Source organism: Mustela erminea, chromosome 17, assembly GCF_009829155.1.
Source record: "Mustela erminea isolate mMusErm1 chromosome 17, mMusErm1.Pri, whole genome shotgun sequence".
NCBI classification, from domain to species: Eukaryota; Metazoa; Chordata; class Mammalia; order Carnivora; family Mustelidae; genus Mustela; species Mustela erminea.
Genome location: NC_045630.1, coordinates 34,255,865 through 34,277,783, shown reverse-complemented (window position 1 = coordinate 34,277,783; position 21,919 = coordinate 34,255,865). Strand labels below are relative to the sequence as shown.

The following is a 21,919-nucleotide window of genomic DNA, read 5'->3' as shown; positions in this document are numbered from 1 at the left end:
CCTCTCAAAATTTATAAGATGGTAAATGCCTTATCATTAGATGCACTCAAAGAATGACCACCTACTTGGTCAAGACTTTATTTGGAAGTAAGTTCTTTGCAGATGAAATCAAGTTAAAACAAGGTCATCCAGGACGAGGGTGGGCCCAAATCCAATGAGGGGCGTCCTTCTAAGGTGTCATTGTGCACATCCATGCGCACACTCGTACGCACGTCCGTGGGTGGAGAGAGATGGCTGTGTGAACACAGAGGCAGACATTGGCATGATATGGCTACATACTAAGGACTGCCAAGGATTGTGGACATCAGCCAGAAGCTGGACAAAGCAGACTTCTTCCCTAGAGCATTCCAAAGGAACAGGGCCCTGCTGACTCCTGGACTTCCCCCTTGGAGCTCCAGCACTGGGAGAGAAGAAATTGTTGTAAGTCATTCAGCTCATGGTCCCTGGTTCTGGCAACTTTAGGAAACTCACAGAGGGTCAGACCGAATCGCCTGGAGGGTCTCTTTCCACTGCAACAGCTGTAGTCTTAACTTTGTGGGGGTGTCTTTGTTGGGAGTTAATACGGCAACATCTTTCTGGACTGATTTCCAAACGGTCCTATCATAAGAGGGAAGGAAGCACGGCTGCAAATGAGAAGGAAGGAACTGTGAGAGCCATGGGGCCCTATAGAGAGAGCGCCAACTGGACTCTCCTTCTCTCTGGGAAGGGACCGATTTTGTCACACAATGAAGTTCTCACGCACAACCACTCCCTTCCTCCTCGTCCTCTGTGAAAGTGAAAACAACTGCATACTTGGTGATGGCTCTGGGGACAGGAACCAGACCCCAACGCCCAGGGCTATCCAGTGGGATTCCGGACTCAGGAGCACGATTCCTTCCCAAACAATTAAGATAATCCAATCAATGCTGCCCACAGCACACACTAATGCCATTAGAGGCAAAATCTCCCAGGGCAGTGGTGGGAGGGGGAGAAAGAGCCACAAAGCCGAGTGGGCTCAGTCTCAAGGTCAGTGTGTTCTTGACTGAGTTACCTGAGCCAGATGGCTCTGAGGCAACGTCAATACCTTTCTCCAGGGAACCCACGGCCAAAAGTAAAGATGGCATATGCTAAAAGGAAATAGAATCATCCAAAGACTTGAAGGACAGCCCCCACATCTCCCTGAGCAATGCAGGGGGGCAAGACTCACGAGACCTTGTTTTGATCCCGGCTTCTCCATTTATCAGCCGCATCCCCTTGGGCAAAGCACTTAATCTCCTAAACCTCAGTGTTTCGTTGGAAAACAGGGACGGTTTTACCCAAGTTCCTGACTTTCTTTGCAAGACCAAAGAGCATCAGGACAGACACAATGCTTCTTGCTTCGCAGAGGAAGACAATGAGGCTAGTCCCCCCACCCTCCCCATCCTTCCCCCCCCACCCCAAGGCCACCACCGTGAATGACAGACGCAGGCGGCACAGAGCAAGGGCCTTGTAAATAACACGTTTTCTTCCACCCGACCCTGCAGTTTACACAACTGTCCGTTGACTCTCATCACAACACTTTGATGTCCAACTTCTTTTCCTGTTTTACGGCCGGGGGAGACGGAAGTCAGCAAGAAGTTGAGTCATTCTGCTGAGACCAAGAGGCATCAGTACGGGAGCCAGGAATCAAACCCACTCTGAAATCTCTGCTCTTAGCAACGACAACTGAGCTTGCCAATCTTTTTAGTTTACCTGCTTCTCGTGTACATGAAAACTTGGTATATTATATTATTACATTAATGTTAACTGTTAAATGTTATCGCAGTAAGGGAAGTGGGTGTTAGTTTGAGTCTGAAACTCATCCAAAGCACAGAGGTGATTCTCGGGTCCTGGAATGAGGCGAATATAAAAATTGCAAAACAGTTTGGCATATTCTTCTGTTGAGGATCTTTTCTGAGCTCATTAGTCAAGGGGGAAGAGAGGATCAGTCAAGGAGGAATAGGGTTCTCGAGGTGCTGATGGCTGTCCTCGCTGGTGTAACAGGGAAACCCAAGGCATCTCTAATGCCTCAAAGGAGGAGAACTTTGACCTCCTGACATTTCCTGTGTCATCTTGCTCCGTGCATGGAAGACACCCAGGTCCGTGGAGCAGAACTGGACGGCTCCTGCGGTCAGCCTTGGTGAGGAAGATGGATCATGGGTGTTCGTCAGTGTGGGTCCACAGGAAACTCCAGCATCAGAACCAAGACCTTCCATTGGCTCTGGCAGACTGAAGACAAGTTGGAGGGAAGTGGTTAACAGATGATAAAGAACTTTCACTTCCAGTGGAAGATACAAGAGAAACCTAAGGTATGGTCCTTGCCCATAAGCAATTTGCAATCTGATGAGAGGAGACAAGTGCTGGAGTGAAGCCTACCGATGGGTAACAGAAGAGGTCGGAGTGGACTGTAGCACGAACACAGCACAGCAGAGCAGAGGGGACCCAAGACTTGGAATTAGAACATCTGAGTTCCACTATCTTCTCTGCCATTCCCGGACATGTGATCTACATACTACTTAACTTCTCTAAGAGAAGGTGATCTCTAACATCTCTGAAGTAGTTTAAAAAAAAAAAAAAAAAAAAGGCAGATACCATAAGGGCAGGAATTCAGCAAGCATTTGTTAAGTGGCCTTTCTCTACCAAGCTTGCAGTGGGTAGGGACAATTACGGACTCTTATACACTGAGCATAAAGTGCCCTTGGCCAAGATAGCAGAAAAGAGATGGGTCTGGAGAAGATCCTGGAGATTGCTGAGCCATTGGACGGCTGGCGGATGGACGGGAAGGGGGATGATGACACATTCCAGAAGGCAGGAATCCCATGGGCAGAAGTTCAGGGAATAAAATGAGCTTAGCGATTGCAAGGGACTGATGGGGAGCCAGAATGCCTGGGGCGGGTGGGTAGGGGTTGTTAGAAATAGACTGTGCACAAAGGGTAGGGCAGGATTCTGAAAAACCTTGAAAGATGGCCTCTAAATCCTCTGATATTATAGTTACGGGTGTTATTTTTATTCAAGGGAAGAAAAAAGAAAAGAAATGCACGCTGCTCACCCAAACATCAGGACATTCTGTTCCTCTGTGATTGTGCTTCGTGAAAATGCTCTCCAGCAAAAAAGAAAAAGAATGATTAAGGGAAAAATATAACTAGAACCACATTCATTTCAACTCCACTGAAAGCACAGCAGGAGGAAGTCGCTGTGTTTGCCAAACTCCAGAAAGAGACACAATTGATGGGGGGGGGGGGGAGAGGGAGGAGCCAACGGGAGATGGGAGATGAGGGAGGCACTGCTGTTTTATTCTCCCAAGAAGATGTTGTAAATAATGGCAAGGTATGGTGCACGAAAGGGGAAATTACTATGACAGGGCCCTTTTAGGGAGGAAAATGGAACTAAATACACGTTCTGTTATTCCTGATCTTTCATTCAACACCCCCTCCCCATTTACATGGGGGCTCCCTGGAGCTGATGTTTCCCCTTTGCTGTCACAAGTAGTCATTGACTGGAGCCCATCATTTTAAAATCACGGCCTGCAATTCTTCCATTGTCGTGATTAATACAGGCTAATAATTATTAGCCACACTGAAAACTGCACAGGAAAGAGGTGCGGCTGCCAGGCTGCCCAGCTCTATGGAAGCCAGAGAAGTTCCCTGTCGTTCCACCAGGGGGGGTGATGTCCCCAAGAGACCAAGGAAGGCTTTCTACTCTCACCTTCTCCAGGAGGCCAGGACCTGGGGCTGCCTCACCCCGAGGGCAGTAGCCTGGGCTGAGATTCACCCTACCGCTATCAGGGACCTTGCAGAACCATGCAAAATGGGAATTGCACAAGAAAAACAAGAGGCTGGGGCTCCAGGCCGGTGGGGGAAGGAGAGAGGAGGTGAGTGAATATACGATACCCAACCATCCTACGCTCTCAAGCCTTTGAAACATCAGGAAATATCGTTGGCTGAATGGATCGAAGGGGCTAGAGTCACCCGTGACTCAGGAAGATTCATAATGCCAGAGCCCTGAACAGAAGACTTTATCAAAGGCCGGCAGAGAGAGTAATCATCCCACTCGAAACAACTCAAAGGCAAAACCCTATTTCTCAGTTCTGTCCCTATATTGCACTCTCGCTGACTTTTTAGGCACTGGGATGTCTTCGCCACTACAAGGAGGCTTTCCCGTATCCTCTGCCCTTCCTTCATCCTTCGAGGCCAGCGGTGGAGGGGTGGTAGGGAGGCAGGGCTAGGAGAGGAGAGCATGGAGCCTCATTCTTGCCTCTCACAGATGGGGGGACCGGGGCCAATGAGGGATGGGACTCATGCAAGGCCAGAGAAGCTCAGAACCGGCCTGGCTCAGAACCCAGATCTCATAACTCCCAAGAGAGTGGGCTCCACTCTCTGCCTTTTGGTGGAAATCACAGCCTTTTCATTCACACTGTGATTCTAAATAAACCGAAGCCATTCCAGAAAACAAAAACAAGCAAAAATGGTGCTCTGACCCCAGAGGGGAAAAGGAGGAAAGAGAGAAGAGAAAGATGGACACAGAGAACGGTTCTTGTCCCCTCCTTCCCGCGTCATCCTCCACCTGGGACACCCGGCAAGAGACTATTCCACAAACTGACACTGAGGGAGAAGCATGGATCTTTCCTTCTAGGAATTCAAAACTCAGAAGACAAAAAGCAAGGCTAAAGAGTTTTATTCCGGTGCCTATTAACCATTTGGTGATGCCGGTGATAATGCAGTGGTTTCCTGTTGGCCAAGGGCTCGTGCCATTTCTGGATTATTTCTTTTCGGACCTTTTCAGGTCCCGCTGCTCCAAATTTACAGCATGGAAGCAGGCACTGGGGTCTGCACCTGGACGGCTGGGTATCTGATTTACTGAAGCAATGTTTTTCTTTGTTTTTGCATGGGGCAATGGACTTGGCCCTCTGCCAGACCTGGGTGAGGTCCCACCTACCCCCACTCCTGCAGGGCCCTGGACCAGCCCCCACAGGTCTGGCTCGAGACCTTCCAAACTGCCCTCAGTGGCTGCTCTTCTCTATCTTTTGGCAAACCAGAGACAGGACCTTGGGGCTGGGTCTAGCTTTTCAATACCAGCTTTCATACCTCCCTGGGAGGGCCTGGGCTCTGTGTTAGGTACTCCACCCGTCAGTCAGGAAAGAGAAGTCGGAGGCTGGGGGCAGACAGAAGGAGAGTGTAATGTTCTGTCCCAGAAGAGCTTGCAGTTCGAGGCAAGAAGAAATTCTTCTGCTATCGTTCTTGTCTTTCTTTCTCCCCTAATTAGGAGGAGATGTAAGTTCAATTCTGTTGGGGTTTGTAGGGCACAAATGCAATCAAGGCAAAGGCAGACACCAGTGTTTTGCTCACCCTGCTCCCTGTGGGTTCCCACAAAGACGGACTGGCGGGCTCTCTGGAAGGAGTGGGGGTCACACGCGTTGCACCCAATTATCCCATTATTTTGAGAGGCGGGCATGGCCACCTATGTGGCGCTGGTGCAGGGCGGAGGCGACAGGAGCTAGCAGAGAGGTGCCCGTGCTGGCAACTTCTTTCCTCCGGGCCAGCTCTCATTGTTAAACACACGTCTTGCAAAATGGGGAAGAATTGAGCTCATTAGTATGATTGTTTGTAATAATCACGATAACAACTACAACATGCTCTCCTTTGTAAGAGAAGATGACACTCGTGACCGTAAGTAGGGCTGAAGCTTTCCCTGACTCAGGATGAACCTGCAGGGGCTCCCGGGGGGCAGTGGGGAGCTAAGAGGGATGAAACCCAGCGCCTCCCATTTCCTGGCATCTGAAGTACAGATTCCCACAGTCTCATCACTTTTGCCTCCTCAGAAGACAACGAGACTGGAGAAAATGGATGTCAGATCAACCTTGGATCCATTTCTGACCACATCACATGCTACCTGGGTGGCCTTGACTCTCTGGCCATTAGTTTCTGCATCTGTAAAATGGGGTGATGGTACTCACCCCGCAAGCTGAGATTGGCGAGGCTTATGTATCATATGGGTCTTCTGCGGACCGCTGTGGCTGAGATGGGGTCATTCTCCGCAGATAATTTTAAGCAACTGAAGGTATCATTTTGCCTCAAGAAAGAAACTTGGACAAAATGATCGCTTCCTATTGTTTCTGAAAGTTTCTGATCCCAAAGGAAGGAACTGTGCTGCCTCCGTCCAGTCTTAACCCCACAGCCCTGAGTGTGCCTGCCATCAGACGGAATCCTCACGAAGCCTGGAAGCCCAGTTCCAGCTGAAGCTTGGAGAGCAAGTGTCCCCCGAATCAACCTGGGCCATCGGAGCCAGGGAGCTCAATGTGGGGCTTCCTGGCAAGTGAGGGCTACTGAACGGGGAAGGACCTCGAAAGTGCATCTTCATGATATACCTCAGCAGGGAGGGTCCATGCCATTCTCAGTCCTCGACAATTAAGGGAGGGTTCACTGAGGCACCTTGGACACTCCGCCTGCTTGGCAGATGTGGGAGGACGTGCGCTGCCTGCTCCAACGTGCATGTGCTTTATGATTCTGTAGGGGAAGGTAAGAGGCAGGATCTCTCTTGCTCTGTAGCCCTTTCCAATGGAGGCATGGTAGGGAAAGAGACTCGGAGTAATAGGGAGACGACGCAGCCACCTCATAAGCAGAAGTGTATTTCCTTCTCTTTCTGTAAGATTTATTTATTTATTTGAGAATGAGGGCACAAACGGGGCAGGGGGAGAGGGAGGATCCCAAGCCGACTCCACACTGAGCACACAACCGACACGGGGCTCGATCTCACAACCTTGAGACCATAACCTGAGCCAACACCAGGAGCCGGGTGCTTGACTGGCTGAGCCACCCAGGCGCCCCAATAAGCAGAAGGATATTTCTAAGCCCAGCTGCTTTTCCCTGGAAAACCAAACAAGAGAATGAACTGTAGTTAACCGCAGTGGAGAAGTAACTTTGGCTCTGGAAGGAGCTTCTAGATTTTAAGGCAACCTCCCCATATGCTTGCATAATTCTCTCCGAGTCACAGCCAGTATCTTATTTGATTCTTGTGAAGCAGAATATGCAAGGCAAGGGATAGCATTTCCACTTCAGAGATGGGGAAACTGAGTCACAGAGCAGCTTAGCCTGAGATTACAGGACCAAATAAATAGTGCCTCTTTTTTTTTTTTTTTTTGAATCTCTTAGAAAAAAATAAGGAAGGGGGGCCCTTTCACAGACTCACAATGTAGGCATGGAGCAGCAGCCAAAATCGCGAGCAGAGGACTTCACGCAGCCCTCACCTTCCACACCCGCAGCCCAGCAGTCCAGACTCCCCGCCTGACCCCTTACCTTGCACGTTCTGATTCCTGTGGATTGTTCCAGGGTATTGTCCAGGTAGGTTTAGGCTGCAGTTGGTTGGGCCTCACAGAGAATAACGTCCTCCCAGAGGAGCATACTGGATTTATGGGAGAGGGGAAGAGGCTTCAGGAAAGAGGGCGAGGTATATAGGACTGGAGGTAAGCTCCGCTTGTGGGAGGTTTAGTGAGAAAGGAGTGAAATCCTGCCTTGTTTGATCTGGAGCCTTAACAGGCTCGCTACTGTTTAAAGTACACAGGAAAGCGGGATTTGTGAAGGGATAAGAGGGGACGCAAGAGGGGGGTGACATCTTTATGAATGGTCCTGAGAATCCCGGAGCAGGGGCCCCGTGGCTGTGTCCTGGGCCCATGCCCCCACGGCCTGGCATGAGGTTCACCAGTCTGGCATCCCAGCAGCCTCTCCTCCATGCACGGGACTTGGCCCACGTACTCCTGTATGGCCCGTCAGACCCATCCCTCTGTTCCTAACAATGCGGGGGTAGAGGAGCCTGGGACCAGGGTCCACTGGGTGAAGGTGAAGTACATACGGGATGGGAGACAGAGGGGCCCACCCACGAGAGGAACGTGTCCCTGCCTTGAAGGCTCGGGGTGAGGGCGACTGGAAGATGACACGCATTTGGAGTAGACACCGCTCGAGTTGGCGGCAGCTTTGGGAGCTAAATGCAAGCCTGGTTATAGGCCATGCACTCCCCCAAATGTCCCCTGTTGACACTGGCAAGCAGGAGGCCCTGACCTCTGTCCACAGCAGTCAGGTCACGCTGCCTCCCAGGCCCAGCCCCCATCCCACTCCAGGCACCTTAAATATATGCACACACACACACACTCACAGGCAGCTTTCCCATGCAAAATGCGGATGGCTTGCCACCTACCCCCCGCCCCCCACCACCTCTGAAAGGGAGCAGACTTCATGCTGAAAGCCTGCCAAAGTATGGCCGGCTTCCAGCACCAAAAATACCTCCCGGGATCTGAGGGGCTACTGCGCTGGCGTCTATTTGCGGGGTTGGAGCTGCTGCAGTGGCAGAGAAAGGACTCCCTCTGGGGATCGGCTGGTTGCCCTTTTGGGCCTTTTGGGCGTCTCCCCAAAGTCTGAGGCTTGCTTTCTGGAGCCTGAGAAGCCCTGCTCAACCGCACTTGCCCTCTGCAGGAGAAATACTTACTCATTTCTCCCAGAAAAAACCCAGCCCCGTTTCTAGAATGCTATTGCCTCATCCTCTTCCACTTGTCTGATCTTTATCCCCAAGTCACCCGTCCGATGACGAGCAAAGAACAGGCAGTGACAGGTGGGGGGTGTGGTGTGGGATAACAGGGAGCAGGAGCTACAGGTGACTTTGCAGGGGTGAGGCTTTAGGAGCACCGCCACTGGCCAAGGTGGGCAGGTTGGGGTGAAGGAGAACCCTGCTAAACTTATTAGGATTTTCCAAAGATGGGAAATTGGCATAAGACAAAGAGAGGCCCGTCCATCCAGCCATCCAGCCATCCAGCCATCCAGCCACCTATTCATTCATTTGCTAAGTATTTATTAAATACCCACTACTTGCCCAGAACTGTGCTGGGCTGGGACCGTCTGTCCTTGTGGAAATAAGGATGAATTTCAAGGCATTGGCAGAGTCTCCGTGAGTCCCCAGGGGTGACGGGTTTGACACCAGCTGGACGGGATGAGGAAGAAGACATCAAAGGCCAGAAAAACACCAGGAAACTTGAGTTCCACGAAGACATAGACAGGTCCAAGGGTATGGAGCCTATTAACACGATTATTAGCATGATTTCTTTAAAAAGTAGGTGAAGAGATAATGAGGTATACAATTCCATTAAGAAAGAAATTTCACAAACGTATTGTCAATAAATAATATTTGTGGAATGAATTAATGAATGAATGAATACCTAGTGATCGAAGGAAAGCACTTAGCAGAGCACGTTGAAAGACCCAATGCTTGTGTATATTGTCATTATTTCACAGGATGTTACATTTAGATACAAACCATGAACTTGAGTTGTTCTTTTTTTATTCCCAAGATATATCGTTATAATTATGTACTTAACTAATAAGATCCATATTTATTCTAGCCTATTGGGACTAAAAATATGAACAAATCTTTCCATGTTAATGATGCTATTAATTCTTCCAATGGTTTTACATAGATCTATTTTAACTCCATCAACTATGTGAAGATTGGAGGTAGAAATTCCCATCTCATAGATGGACATACTGAGGTCCAGAAATGTTAAGCATGCTTCAGCCAGGGTATGGCTCAGTGGACTGAATTAGTGTTCTCCTGGTGGTTATGCTGACGCCCAAAACCTCACAAGACTCAGATCTTAGACCGTGTTCAGTGACAATGTGGAAAACTGGCGATATTGTGTTATGCTGCCTACAACGTATTCTTCCACGTGTCTTCTCTCTCCCTTGCTGTCTCTTTCCCTCCTTTCATTTGGAAAGCATGAGGAGGCGAGGGATGAAGGACCGGATGGGTGGAGGAGTCTGTTTCATTGTATCCTGTCTTGCTCCTCATCCTAGGATTTATTTCTGGACCACACGTGGGGGAGGTGTTATGAGACAATTATTTAAATTTTATCTCATATTATATTATATCTCATATTATATTATAATCTTCCCAAGATGTGATTAAATTGAGACATGGGGAAGAGATGTGACCCCTTTCCAGGGTCCCACAGCATTTGATGTAGAACCAAAAAGTCCTAATATTCAGCCTCAAGCTTTATCAGTTGAATATTTTCAACCCTACCACTGGCTGTCTTGGGTGTAGTTGGCCAGACTGATGTTCCATGTATCGACCAAATGGGAGAAATGTTGTTCTAAAATCTTCTAGCATCTTCTTCAAATCATATTTTTTAATAAATTATGGTTTATATGCAGGCTACTCGGATAAGAGGGTAGACAAGACTGTCTAGATGGGGAGACAAGACCTACTTATAAAGAGAAATAAATAATAATATGGGGTAACTTATGATAATTGCCCTGAGGGGTGCCAACAATAAATGCTAAAGTAGTTCAAAGGAAAAAGCAGGTATGGATCAGGGAAAACAGCTTAGATAGATTCTATGTGGCTCCACAGGACACCACCAGGAATAACCAGTGAAAGTCACAGGGAGACAAATTTCAGCTAATTACAATGATGAAAGAACTTCTGAGGAATTAGTTCATTTCTGTAGATGAAGGAAAGCCTAGATTTTTCTACACACATATTGTACACTGTGTTGAATGCACGATCGTGCAAGGCCACCGGTGAGTCTAAATTTCCAACTACCACCACCCCTTTTCTTAAGCTCCTGCTCAGAGAATTTCATGGACTCCCTCCAGGGCTCCCCGGAGTGATTTTTAAATTTTTTTAATTTTTTCCTGTTTATATCACTGAGGACCGTGGCCACCAGAGGGCAGTAGATGGAGTTTATCCGAATACTTGAACATGTTGAGTAAACTCGCCTGTGCTTTAATCGCGAGCAGGGACTACGCAGATCCTGCGAACTCACCGGGGTCTAGCTTGCAGGCCTCTTTCGGAAAGCCGCGTCCAGGCACTGCGGACATGCTGAGACTCTATGGCACGGAATCAACGGTCGTAAAAGCAACCGAGGCATTGCCATCCGGAATCCAGAAACCTCTTACCTTAGGTTATTAAAATAAGTTATTTTACCTCCACCTCTGATTGCCCTGCCAGGCAAGCTCCCTGGGCCTGAATATGGAAAGCGCGCCCCGCCGGTCCCCCCACGCTTGCCCGGTGCCCAGGATCCCTAATAGAGCTGGAAGCTTGAGCTTCAGAGCAAAGCTCACCTTTGCATTAGAAAAATAACAATAACAACTTCAAACCTCATTTGACAGCTTGTTGGCTTTTTGAAATTCACGAGCAGAGGAAATTTGCTCCCACCAATTCTGAGGCCCCGTTCTCGACCGCATTTGCCAAAGTCAATTCCTCCTCACTCACCCCTCACTCAAATTAAAGATGAAGATGGAGGTGTGCAGGATGGGCGCGGTGACAGGTGATGCTAAGGCGGGGGTGGGGGAGGTGGGGGGAGCACATCCCCACTGCCCTTACCCACTCTGCGGGCGTCCTGAGCTCTACGCACAGGGGGCTACGCCAGCTGAGCTCACAAGGCCTCCACCAGAATCCCCAGGCCCTGGCAGATTTTCGTTGCCCCCTCGGCCACTTAAGGTGGCCGGTGGGTCCGGGCTGAGCTGGGCTCAGGGTGGGCAACCCGGAGGCCTCCCGATGCCAAACCTGATTCTCCTTTGTTGACAGCTCGCGGAGGAGGCAGTCCGGGCGGGCGGGGGCGGGGGCGGGGGCGGGGGCAGGGTGCTGGCGGGCGCGGCGGTGCCAGCGGCGGGCGCGGCCCCGGCCCCGGCCCGGCAGGCGCGGCCGGCAGGGAGGGGGTTAACGCGCGCGGCCTCTATGATAATGAGCTGCATGGTAATATAGGGAGGCCGGCGCTGAGGACTCAGCCGCCGCCGCCGCCGCCGCCGCCACCGCGGGAGCCGGAGCTGCCGGGCGCAGCGGCGTCCGCGCCAGACTGGAGCGGGAGGGTGGCCGAGCGCAGTTGCTGGGAATTTGTCAGCCCGGAGGGCGAGCGATCGGGAGACAGACCCCGCGAGCTGGGGAGCGGCGGGGAGCGCGGGCGCAGGAGCAAGCCGAGCCAGCCCCGAAATAGATCTAGAAAGCCAGGTTCCCGGAGGAAATGGGACTGTGACCGAACCGGGGAGCTAGAAGGGAAGGAAGCGCCGGGCTTGCTGATGTCAGAGGAGCCCGGAAAGTCGCGCTGGAAAAATCCTAAGACAGCCAGGGCTCTGCTGCTTCCCCAGGAGAGACACCGCCAGGCACCCCCACACGCCCCCTCGGCGCCTCCGGGTTCCCCCCGCGAGCCGGCGACAGCGCGCGGCGGGGCTGCTGCGGGGCGACGGGGGACTGAGGGGCGCGCGGACCGGAGACCGAGGGGCCACTTCAGGAATACAGATAAGTGGCTGGCGGCTGGACGTGGATTTTAATGAATTTGGACTCCATGTGGATTTGGTCGTCCCCGTGATTGCGAGCTGCGGGCAGCGAGAGGGGCAGCGCGCCGCCCTCGGCAGCCGGCGGCCGAGGCGGACCATCCGGGAGCGGAAAGACAGACCGACGTCGCCGAGCTGGGTAAGCGGCGCCTGGGGCCGGGCGCTCCGAGTAGCCGGCGCCCTCCGCCTTGTCCCCGAGCGCGCGCCCCTGCCGCGGCCGTTGCTACCGCGCCCGCCTGGTTGGGTTCCCGGCTCCGGGCCCGGGGGCTCGGCTGCGGCGCTCGATTCCCCGCGCGGGCTCGGCCACTTTCGCGGGCCAGAACGCGGCGTGCGCGGGGGTGCTGGCGGACTCGGAGCCGCCGCCTCCCGTCCGGGGGTTCCCGGCCGGCCGCCGGCTCCTGGCGGGGAGGGCGCTCCGCGGCGCGTCCCCGCCGCGCACCTGCTGGCACTCTGCGGCTTTGGGGAGCACGGAGGCGGCGGGGCTGTCCCGAGAGCTGGCGCCCAAAGCGGGCCTCGCCTGCAAGAGTCAGGGAGCCGGAGGCCACTGTGGCCAGCGCTGGATTCGGAGGCGTTCACTCTGGTGCCACAGTCCCTGCCTGGCGGCCGCTGCTTCCTCCTTCACATCAGGGGACTTGGGAATGGAAGGGAAATGCATCATCCGCGCGGGGTCCCTGAGGCTCAGGGAGCGATTTCAAGGCACTGAGAAGGGATAAGTGCTCCATGACCCTCTCTGTGCTCCCTCGTGGTAGAGCACATATTAGCACCGTTCTTTGGTTAGAGCAGCACGAGAGAGTTGGGGGCTGAAGTAGGAGGTTGCCCAGGGTCCGAAAAGCTCCTAATAAACCATTTGAAAATATTTCCCTCCATGTGTTCCTTCTTGCCCCACCCCGCAAGTGATGGAGGGAATCTTAGAACATTCTAGCTCTTTTAATCCATCCCACAGGTAGTCTCTGTAAATATTAATCCTGGTCTGGATGAGCAGAGAGTCACTAGAAATTGACATTCCAGGTCCATGACAAATTTCCACCTGTTTGGCATGACCCTTGCCCTAGGAGGAGCTGCCTGCTTAGACTCAACTCTGAGTGATTATGGGGGGTGAGGTGGATAAAGGGCTTGGGAGTTCTAGGTCCCTTAAGAGTCTAGGAATGAGAGTCCCATGAACCCGGCAGTGGAATCTGATCTGGTCTCCCATAGGAAAGGAAGAGCCTAGGGTGACAGTTACATACTAATAGTGTCTATGAAAGGGACATAGGGACAGGACCAGTTTGAGAAAGGGGGCTGCCAGCTGTAGCTTGTGGCAGTGGTTTAGGGCTCTAGCAGCTCAGAGGAACCCACAAAAATGTGGGGATCCATTCATTCTCTTCCTGTTATTTACAAGGACGGTGGACAAGGTTTGTGAGCCTCCGACTAAGATGGGTATCTGGGCCAGGCTGGATGTTTTAAGAGTATGAGTCAAGTTCAGCCGTGCCCTCCCCAACACAGAAGCAGGCTCCTGTCTTGTTGGGCTTCTTTCCCAGACCTTGAAACTTCATTCTTCCCTCTGGGTAGGCTCTGAGTTCTGGGGCCTTCAACAGAGTGACAGAGCTCTGGGAGAGATAGCTCTGGCTGGAGGAATTCAACTATTCCTAAATGAAATGCACAACTTTTGTGCAGTCACCCCAGAAAGCTCCTGGAGTTGCTAGCTGCCCTCTCCCTTCTGACCTCCCAGCAAGAGAGGAGAATTCATTAACTTCCCCTCTCCTCACACAGCACCATTTGAACTAATTACCTATGATCTCTCCTCCTTGGCCTAAGGGGTGGGAATTGGGGGGGGGGGCATGTGGACTGAGGCTCCGGAGAGGGTAGGGAACCAAGGAAACTGAGACAAATCTGTCAAGATACCCTAGTGAGGTGGTTTTTCTTTTCCTTTTCCACCTGGCATTTCCCCCTTTCTCGCCGACCCTTCCTCATCCCAGAACTTGCCCTCCTGCGTCACCTGGAAGAGCCTTTCCCTCTCAGGGACCCGCTGATAAAGAGAGGGCAATGCAGGCTGCCCTCTCTTGCTCCCTCACTGTCCTCAGCAAATTGCATTAAAACGGGGCAAATTGGCTTGCAAAGCAGTTAAATGGAAATGACATTTGGAACAATGTGCAGTGGGGATACGGGGGTAAAGTAAAAGTACCAGAAGGTCTCCTCTGTCCAGGGGTCATGAGTCTGGCAGGAGAATCCCCTCCTGGCCCTTCTCTTTAGCAGGACAGGAGGATTGGGATGCCCCACAGTCTGGAGCAGGGCAGAGGGGCTGGTTGTCCTTCCAACACAAGTCCACATGAGCAAACGATGTCCATACCCCCCCTCAAGAAACCATACCCTTACAATGTTGGTGACTCACCTTTCAGAGCTGGCCTGAGTACCTATCCCTGTCCCCAAAGAGCTGGGGAGCATCCTCCCTCCCCCCACATGCTTGCCCATCAGAAGCTGCAGGTGTAGTAATTGTATGATGAGTTCCCCATCAGGTATCTCGAGTGGTGGAAAAGAAAACCCTCAAAGAACAGCTCCTTCTCCACTAGGCCCCTTTCCCATTTGTGAATACTTCTGATGATTCCGTTAATCTCTATTTCCCGGGCGTGATACCAGAAGGCGCCGGAGCAGGAGGGGATCCAGGGCCACAGTTAAATATACAAGGCGCCAGCTGGCAGCAGCGGAAGCCCCCCCCCCGTCCCCCCCAACCCTGTTCAGGTACTATGGAATATTTACGTGGCTGGAGCTGTCACTGTTTGGGGGTTTATAGTCTCTAACCCGCCTCCTCTTCTACAGCTGCCTCCCCAAGATACAACGTTTGTTGTGGGGGGAGGCGGTTCCTGTCCCCAGCAGCAAAGTACCCCCCCACCCCCCAGCTGTCTCTCCGCATTGCCACACAGCTGTCTCCACACACGCACACAGACTGGGCCCGATATACTTCTGTCCATCATGGCAAATGGAGAGGTAAGGCGTTCCAAGCCAAGCCAAAGCCCCTACCCCCACCCCCACCCCCCATCCCAATCGTAAAGAGCCCAGAGCATTGTGTTACAGTCTGTTAACTACAAATAATTCCGGACTGTCCGCAGGGAAACTGGTGGAAACAGGCTTGGGGGTGCTGTGGCCGTACTGCTCCTCTGCACTCCCCCATCACCACCGCCCTCACCCAGGGGCAGTCTGTTATCAATTCATTATATGTGAACATTCTCTTTCTCCCCTTCACATATGCTCAGCTCCAACAATGATGAATGGAACCGATTCCCTTATGGGAAACAGTTTTTTCACTTAGTTACAAAGATTTCATGCCTGATTAGAGTAAATGAAGGCAGGGTGTGCGTCCACTTCTTTTTTGGTCATTTCTAAAGGTGAGCCCTGCGGAGACAGAGAAAGGCAGTTCTTCCTGGGGTCAAACGGCTGGTCCCAAGGCGCCCTGGGAGGGATGGATGGTAAGAACGGGACACCTCTTTTCCCCTCGGCTTAGCCCTCCGGCTCTCCGGGCCCCCAATCCCTGGCACTGGGGCATATGGAACCTCTTTATCTAGCTCCACACTGTTCCATCTGGAATTCGAGGGCAGAAATAGAGGCGAGAAAGTTCTTTGTTGGGGAGCAGGGTCCCTACCGGGCAAGAGTGTAAAAGAAGAGGAGGAGGGGAGGGTGAGAGAGGGCTTAGGCCTGAGCAGTGCAGAAGTTCCTTGCTCCTGCAGTTGGTTAACCATTAACCCCCTGCCCTGCCTTGGCCAGATCTCCTGCTTAGGGGGGAAAGGATCTGTCTCAGAAACCCAGAAGCCCAGCAGGTGTTCCCTGCGGGGGTTCCCCCCCAAACCAGCCCCACCCCCGACAGCTCAGTAAAACACTTCTTCTGTCTCTCCTTGCTCCAGCCAGAGGCTCAGTCCTGGCCCCCATGCACCCTCCCTGCTCTTCCCTGGCAGGGGCACCCCCTTTCCCCCAGCCCCCGCCAGCTGTCCCTTCACCCAGGCATTGCCCGCTGCTTCATGCCAGCATGCCTCTCAGTGACCAGGAAGCAGGGGGGCTGGTGGGGAGAATTGATTGAGGGAAGCAGGCTGGTTCCACTCAAGACCCCAAGCTCAGGTTCAACAATGTTTCAAACACATGTATCAACCCAGATGGCCCAAGGTTTGCTTGGGGCACAGAGGAAGGGAGAGTTCCTGTCCAAGTTCCCTTCTCCAGAACAGTGGATTGTCCTAGTGCTTCTGTGATCCGGCTGGCAAGTCCCCATATAGGCTCTCTGAGAGTGGGTCCTTTGATCCCAGGTCATGTCAGAGCATTTCCAGTTCATCAGACCTGGCGTCTGGAACTTCAGAAGTTTAAAAAAAAAAAAAAAAAAAAGCCAGCAGATGAACCAAGCAGGCAGACCAACAAGGTGCAGGAGCAAAGGCACATGTGGAAAGCCCGAGTCCAGATGGAGAAACAGTCACAGACACACAGAGAAGCAGGGTGACGGCAAAGGAAGATAAGGACGGAGAGACCGACAGTGTAAGCGGGGCACAAAGAGCTGAGAGCAAACACCGAAAGAAGTGGGAAAGAACAGAGTAGGCAGAAGGGAGCTCTGCTCAGTCTTCCCAGGCAAGATGAGGCTCCATCTGGGCTGCAGTGGGAAGCTGAAGTAGCAGGTTATCTCCACTAGAGGGCGCTCTTGAAAACCAGGCTTGGCCCTAAACAGTGGTTTTTGTGCTTTTTTTTTTTTTTTTTTTTTTTTTTTTGAGAAGAAAGAAATAGATATATTAGGAACTCCCAGCTGTCACTACCCAGAGACTACAACTGGCAGGGTCCTATTGCCAGTGGGACCTCTGGGCCGCCGTCTGGGAAAGGCGTCGGCGGCATTAAGTGGGGGTGCCCCAGCCGGCCCCGACAGGGGGCATCTGGGGGTGGGCCCTGGGGAAGGGGCTGCCCTCTCGAGTTAGCAGGCAGTGCACTCCGCTGGCCTGCCCGCCTAGAGGCTCTTGCCTTTCTTTATCAGCAACGGAAGTTCTTGGCCCAAGCCCAAGGTGTCTTCACATGCCTCCCCCTCCCACCCCCTTCCAGCTCCCTAAATGTGGATTTTTAAGATCTTCCCAGGTGTAGTGGCAAAACTGCTCCTGAGGTGACTCTTTTGGAAACAGTTTTCAGGAACCGAACACATGTCACCGTTGCCTCGCTGATTTCATCTTCATCTTCATATTCTCTGTGGGAGCCTTTCTCTGAATCATAATCCCCCCCCCCTTTCATTTCAGCAGAGGACAGTTTGGAGAGGGAACAGAGTCCCGAGGCTTTTCTCATCTTAGGAGATAATAACCGTCTAACAGGGGTCTGGAAAAAGATCGACGTCTGGGGACGGGCAGGGGGCCAGAGACCCACATCTTTTCAGCTCTTGACCAGCCTCTGATGCCGCATCTCCGCTTCCCTTCGGCTCCTGTTTACCTGGGGTCAAGCGGAGGGAAGGAAGGGAGGAAAGAGAAAAGAAAAAAGAGAAACAGGATAAATGTGTCATGCTATGAAAATTTATTCCTGCTTTTCCTTGGCTAAAATTCCTTTCAGTGTGAGAGATAAAAGGCAGTGGAGTTGCCCTCGGAAAGTTCAACTTGTCTTTGAGAAGGAGCGGGGGGGAAGGATCCTGGGGCTCAGCGTGAGCAGCCCATGAATGAACCTCTTTCCTCCGTGCCCCCCACAACAACATTCTCTCTGAAGCTGAGAGAGACACAGAGAGAGAGAGAGGACAGAGGTGCCTCCAGTGCTTGTCTACGCGGTCAAGGAGCTCACCCCAGGCTTTCTCCTCCTGCCTTGAAGCACCCTCCCTTCCTTAGTGGCTTGCTTGGGTTTGCAGGGGGTGGAAGAGGGGAGGAGGGAGGACCCCAGGACATCCCCCCCAACTTTACCCTTGGTATATGGATCAGTACGCCACCTGTCCTGCCCTTGCATCGAACCAAATAGGAAGACACCAAAAGCAGAGACTGAAATCCATTTTCATGTAAACAAATAGAACTCAGTCACTTACTTGTGCGGTGCTGGCGATGGAGTTGCACCAAAACAAAGATGAAAAAGTAAGAGCTGCTCCCTCCGAGAAATAGTAAGCTTCGGGGAAGGGGGTATTACCTAAGCCAAGCAGCCTCCAAGAAAACCTTATTACACGGCAGGATGGCGTTAACGGTGAGCTAGGGGGACCGGGAAGGTGAAGGCACAGAAGCTCCTGGAAACTTTGGCTCTGGTCAGTGGAAGGAGGAGATTTCCAGGAGAGAGACTCACATGCCTGACAACTTCGGCTGACTGTCAGGAACGACTGTCTCACATTGTCCCATTCCTCAGCTTCTCAGAACTACCCCCGATTCCCCTCGTTCTCTGGAGTTTTCAGCAGACCCCCATGTCCTTGTTCTCTGTTACTCAACATCCGAGAGCAAGAGTGCCATGACCCACACTCCCGAGGGCTTTCCATTCTGCATTCTATGCAAATTGTATCCCTTTCCGGTCCTGGCTGCGAGATGCCCACGTGGTTCATCAGGAAATGTTATTACTCATCTGTGTTCACATTTCAGTGTCCAAAATCCTCCTTTTAACTCACCCACTTTTACCTGAATGAACTCATGAAGTGGATCAGACCCGAGAGAAAAAGAAATCAGATTTTACCCCTACCCCTTTGTCTGGGCAGGCGAGCCAAGTCCATCAGCCATCTTTGCCCTGTTTCTTACCTTGAAGAAGGGACCAATCTCTTTTTTAGGTTTCTGTCCAGAAATAAGGCAGGAAGGATGAAGGAAAAAGGAGGTTAAAATGAGGAAGATTTCAACTCAATGGAAAAACTCTATCCAATCCTATAGTGGAAGGCCATACTCTCCCTGTAGCTTAAAATGGCCACATAAGATCTGGGGTGGGCAGACCCTGCCTTGGGACAGATGGGACAAGGGGGAATGCTTGGGCTTCAAGAGGTCTTTAATCTGTGCTTATGAGTGTGTAAATATATGTGGATCTGTATGTGTATGTGATACATACGTGTGTGTACGTGTATGAAGAAAGAAGGTTATGATCCCTCCCCTCATATGCACGGAAGCACTGGGCTCTAGGGTCTGGGGCCTCTTCCTGTCCTCATTTTGTGCTTTCAGCTCGGGTCGTAGAATGCGGGCTTCAGAGAAGGAGCTAACCCAGCACCTGCCCATGTCCCAAAGTGGTCGGCCACTCACTCTTGGGGCCAACGAAAAATCTAGGGACAAGACGGGCTCAGAATGTCGGGGAAGCCCTGGCTTTATCACTGCTCCACAACTCTGGACAAACTGTGGAACTTCTCTGAGCAGGAGGCAGAGCAGAGGCTCCCCCCATTAAGGGAGAGACTGGAAGTTCAGGAGGAGAGGAAAGAGGTAAAAAATCCCTGCACTCCCTGTAAGGCAGGGGGACCAGAGAGCAGACAGAAGTGGCAAGAGGGGATGTTGCTGCTTTGAAGTGGTTTCCTGCTTTATAAAAGCGAAAGGCCTCGGCTGGGCTGGGTAAATATTACGTTGGCCTCTGACCTCTGGCCTCCCATGACTGCTCCCCAGGCTTACCCTTTTTTTTTTTTTTTTTTTTTTTCTTCTGAGCAACAGAGATACCTGAGGGAGAAAAACTTACTTTCTCCACTGTCCTCAGCAGGAGCCTTGGTCAAGGCCAGACAGGAAGACCACTCCCTCCCTGTCCCCAGACACAAGAGCCCTCTCTTGGGCCAGCAAGCTCTACCTGCTCTCCACACGCGCCATACTGGCCGTTGGTGGTGCGTTCCCAGAGAGAGGAGGTCAGACTGGCCCGCGCACCCTATGCCTTCCTGCCAAGTCCTTTGACATTCTGTGGAATGAAAACCCATACCACTGGGGTTTCTCTTAGGCAAATACTCCTCTGAGTTTTATCCAGAAATGAATACAGTTCAAGTCCACCACCCCATTCTGAGGGACACCCCCCCCCCCCACCATCAGGGTGTGGAGCCCTTCAGCTTCCTGCACCAGAGGACCCAGCTGTGAGACACTTGGGGGGAATGATGTGAATTACCTGTGGCGCTGGGAAGCCACACCTGGCACCCTTGTGTAGGAGGTTTGGAACCCCTGAGAAGGGTGTTGAAACAGATGGCCAGGAAGAGTCTGGTATCAGAAAAAGGTCCTAATGCCCAGGAACAAAGGGCCTTCCGTCACACTTGTCACTCTTCCTCTTCCTAAAAGATTTCTCACTTGCCCACTGGGGCTCATCCACCATTTGCTTTCTGATCACAGGAGGGGGGCAAGAGGGAGCCCTCGCTAAGAGAGGTGGCTCCTGCCCTTCATCCTGTAATCAGTTTGTCCATCTGTACAGTGGAAATGAAAGCTTTGCATGACTACTCAAGGACCCTCACTGCCCTTTGTTTTTGGAGGCAGGCATAGGAAAACAGGGGATTTGGAAAAATGACAGTTGTTGCAAATGTGCAAAACTATTCTAAAATTTAGAGCAGGAATAAAGCCAGGCTAGGGACATTTTTCTCCTCTCTCTCTCTCTCTCCCTCTCTGAATTTGTTTGGAACTTTCTGAGAAAATAAGATTTTACTTGAAGGAAATCTGTACGCTAAAGGTTCTTCTATAGAAAAATAGGTAAAAGTCTCAGTGGAGACTCAGTTTCCTCAGGAAACTGAGAGGAAAGGCAGTAGTGATCCTGTCACTGAGGCCACATGCATGGCTCATGGGTAAATTTAACGAGTGTGGCTGGAATTTGAATTCTGGACGTGCTACCCTTAGAGTTTTGGTGGCTTTGGCTTTAAGGGTCGAGATGACTGGATGACTGCTACTGTTCTAGAACCGGTAAGCTGGCATACTTCTGGGAGTCCGCCTCCCATGGCAGAAGGGGCAGATCTCATGGGCCCCTCTGGCTGCCTGCCTGCAGGAAGGCTTGTGTCTCTCCTGCAGAGAGAGCGCTTCTCAGAGCGTGAGTACTTGTGAGGCAGACTCGGCATGAAGGGCATTGACAGGAGCTGGGTCCCAGAGCCCAGGCTGGACCCTAGGCCTCCGGGGTTAGACCCTAGGCCAGCGCTGATCATTGGACACAACAGGAGGATGACTGGTGAGATGCATCAGCTGTCATCTCTCGGTCCAAGAAGCCCCCTGCCCTCCCATCCAGCTGAGGCACAAGGAGCCTTGTCCCTTGTGGGAAGCGTAGAACCCCAGAAAGCGGTTCTGGAAGGAGCGAGTCCTGGGAACTGACAGCCCTGTCCAAGAGCCAGCTGTGGAAAAATGAGAGTGACGGGGTGCCTTGATTTTTTTTTTTTTTCCTAAATCACTTTTGAGAAAACAACTTGAATTACAAAAGAAATGGGTGTTAAATGTAGAATACCTGGAAATGGTCTCTGAGGATTTGATAGCAGCTTTTACCCAGGCTCCTATCATAGATGTGAAACCCGAGTCCGAACTAGGTGCGTAGATGGTCCACACAGCAAGTGGCCATGCAGAGCCCTCCACGTGCAAGGACGTGTGTCTGCCCCAGCCGAGCCCAGCACTCTCCGGCCCTTAGCCAGTGGCCTTCCAGTCTCCCAGTTCACAGCTCTGCCCAGTGACCTCCCCATCTCTCTCTCTCTCTATCTCTCTCTCAAGATTTTATTTATTGAGAGAGAATGAGCACACAGAAGCACCGATCCCAGGACCCCG

General features: G+C 51.9%; 1 protein-coding gene across 1 annotated transcript in view; it reads left to right on the top strand.

The window, feature by feature from the left end:
- The first annotated feature begins 11,775 nt into the window (after window positions 1-11,775).
- PLXNA2 (plexin A2) overlaps window positions 11,776-21,919 on the top strand; it is a 212,270-nt gene continuing 202,126 nt past the window's right edge. The window contains exon 1 of the mRNA XM_032318661.1: window positions 11,776-12,450. The gene's annotated coding sequence lies outside the window, so the exon portion shown is untranslated. The remainder of the gene's footprint in view (window positions 12,451-21,919) is intronic.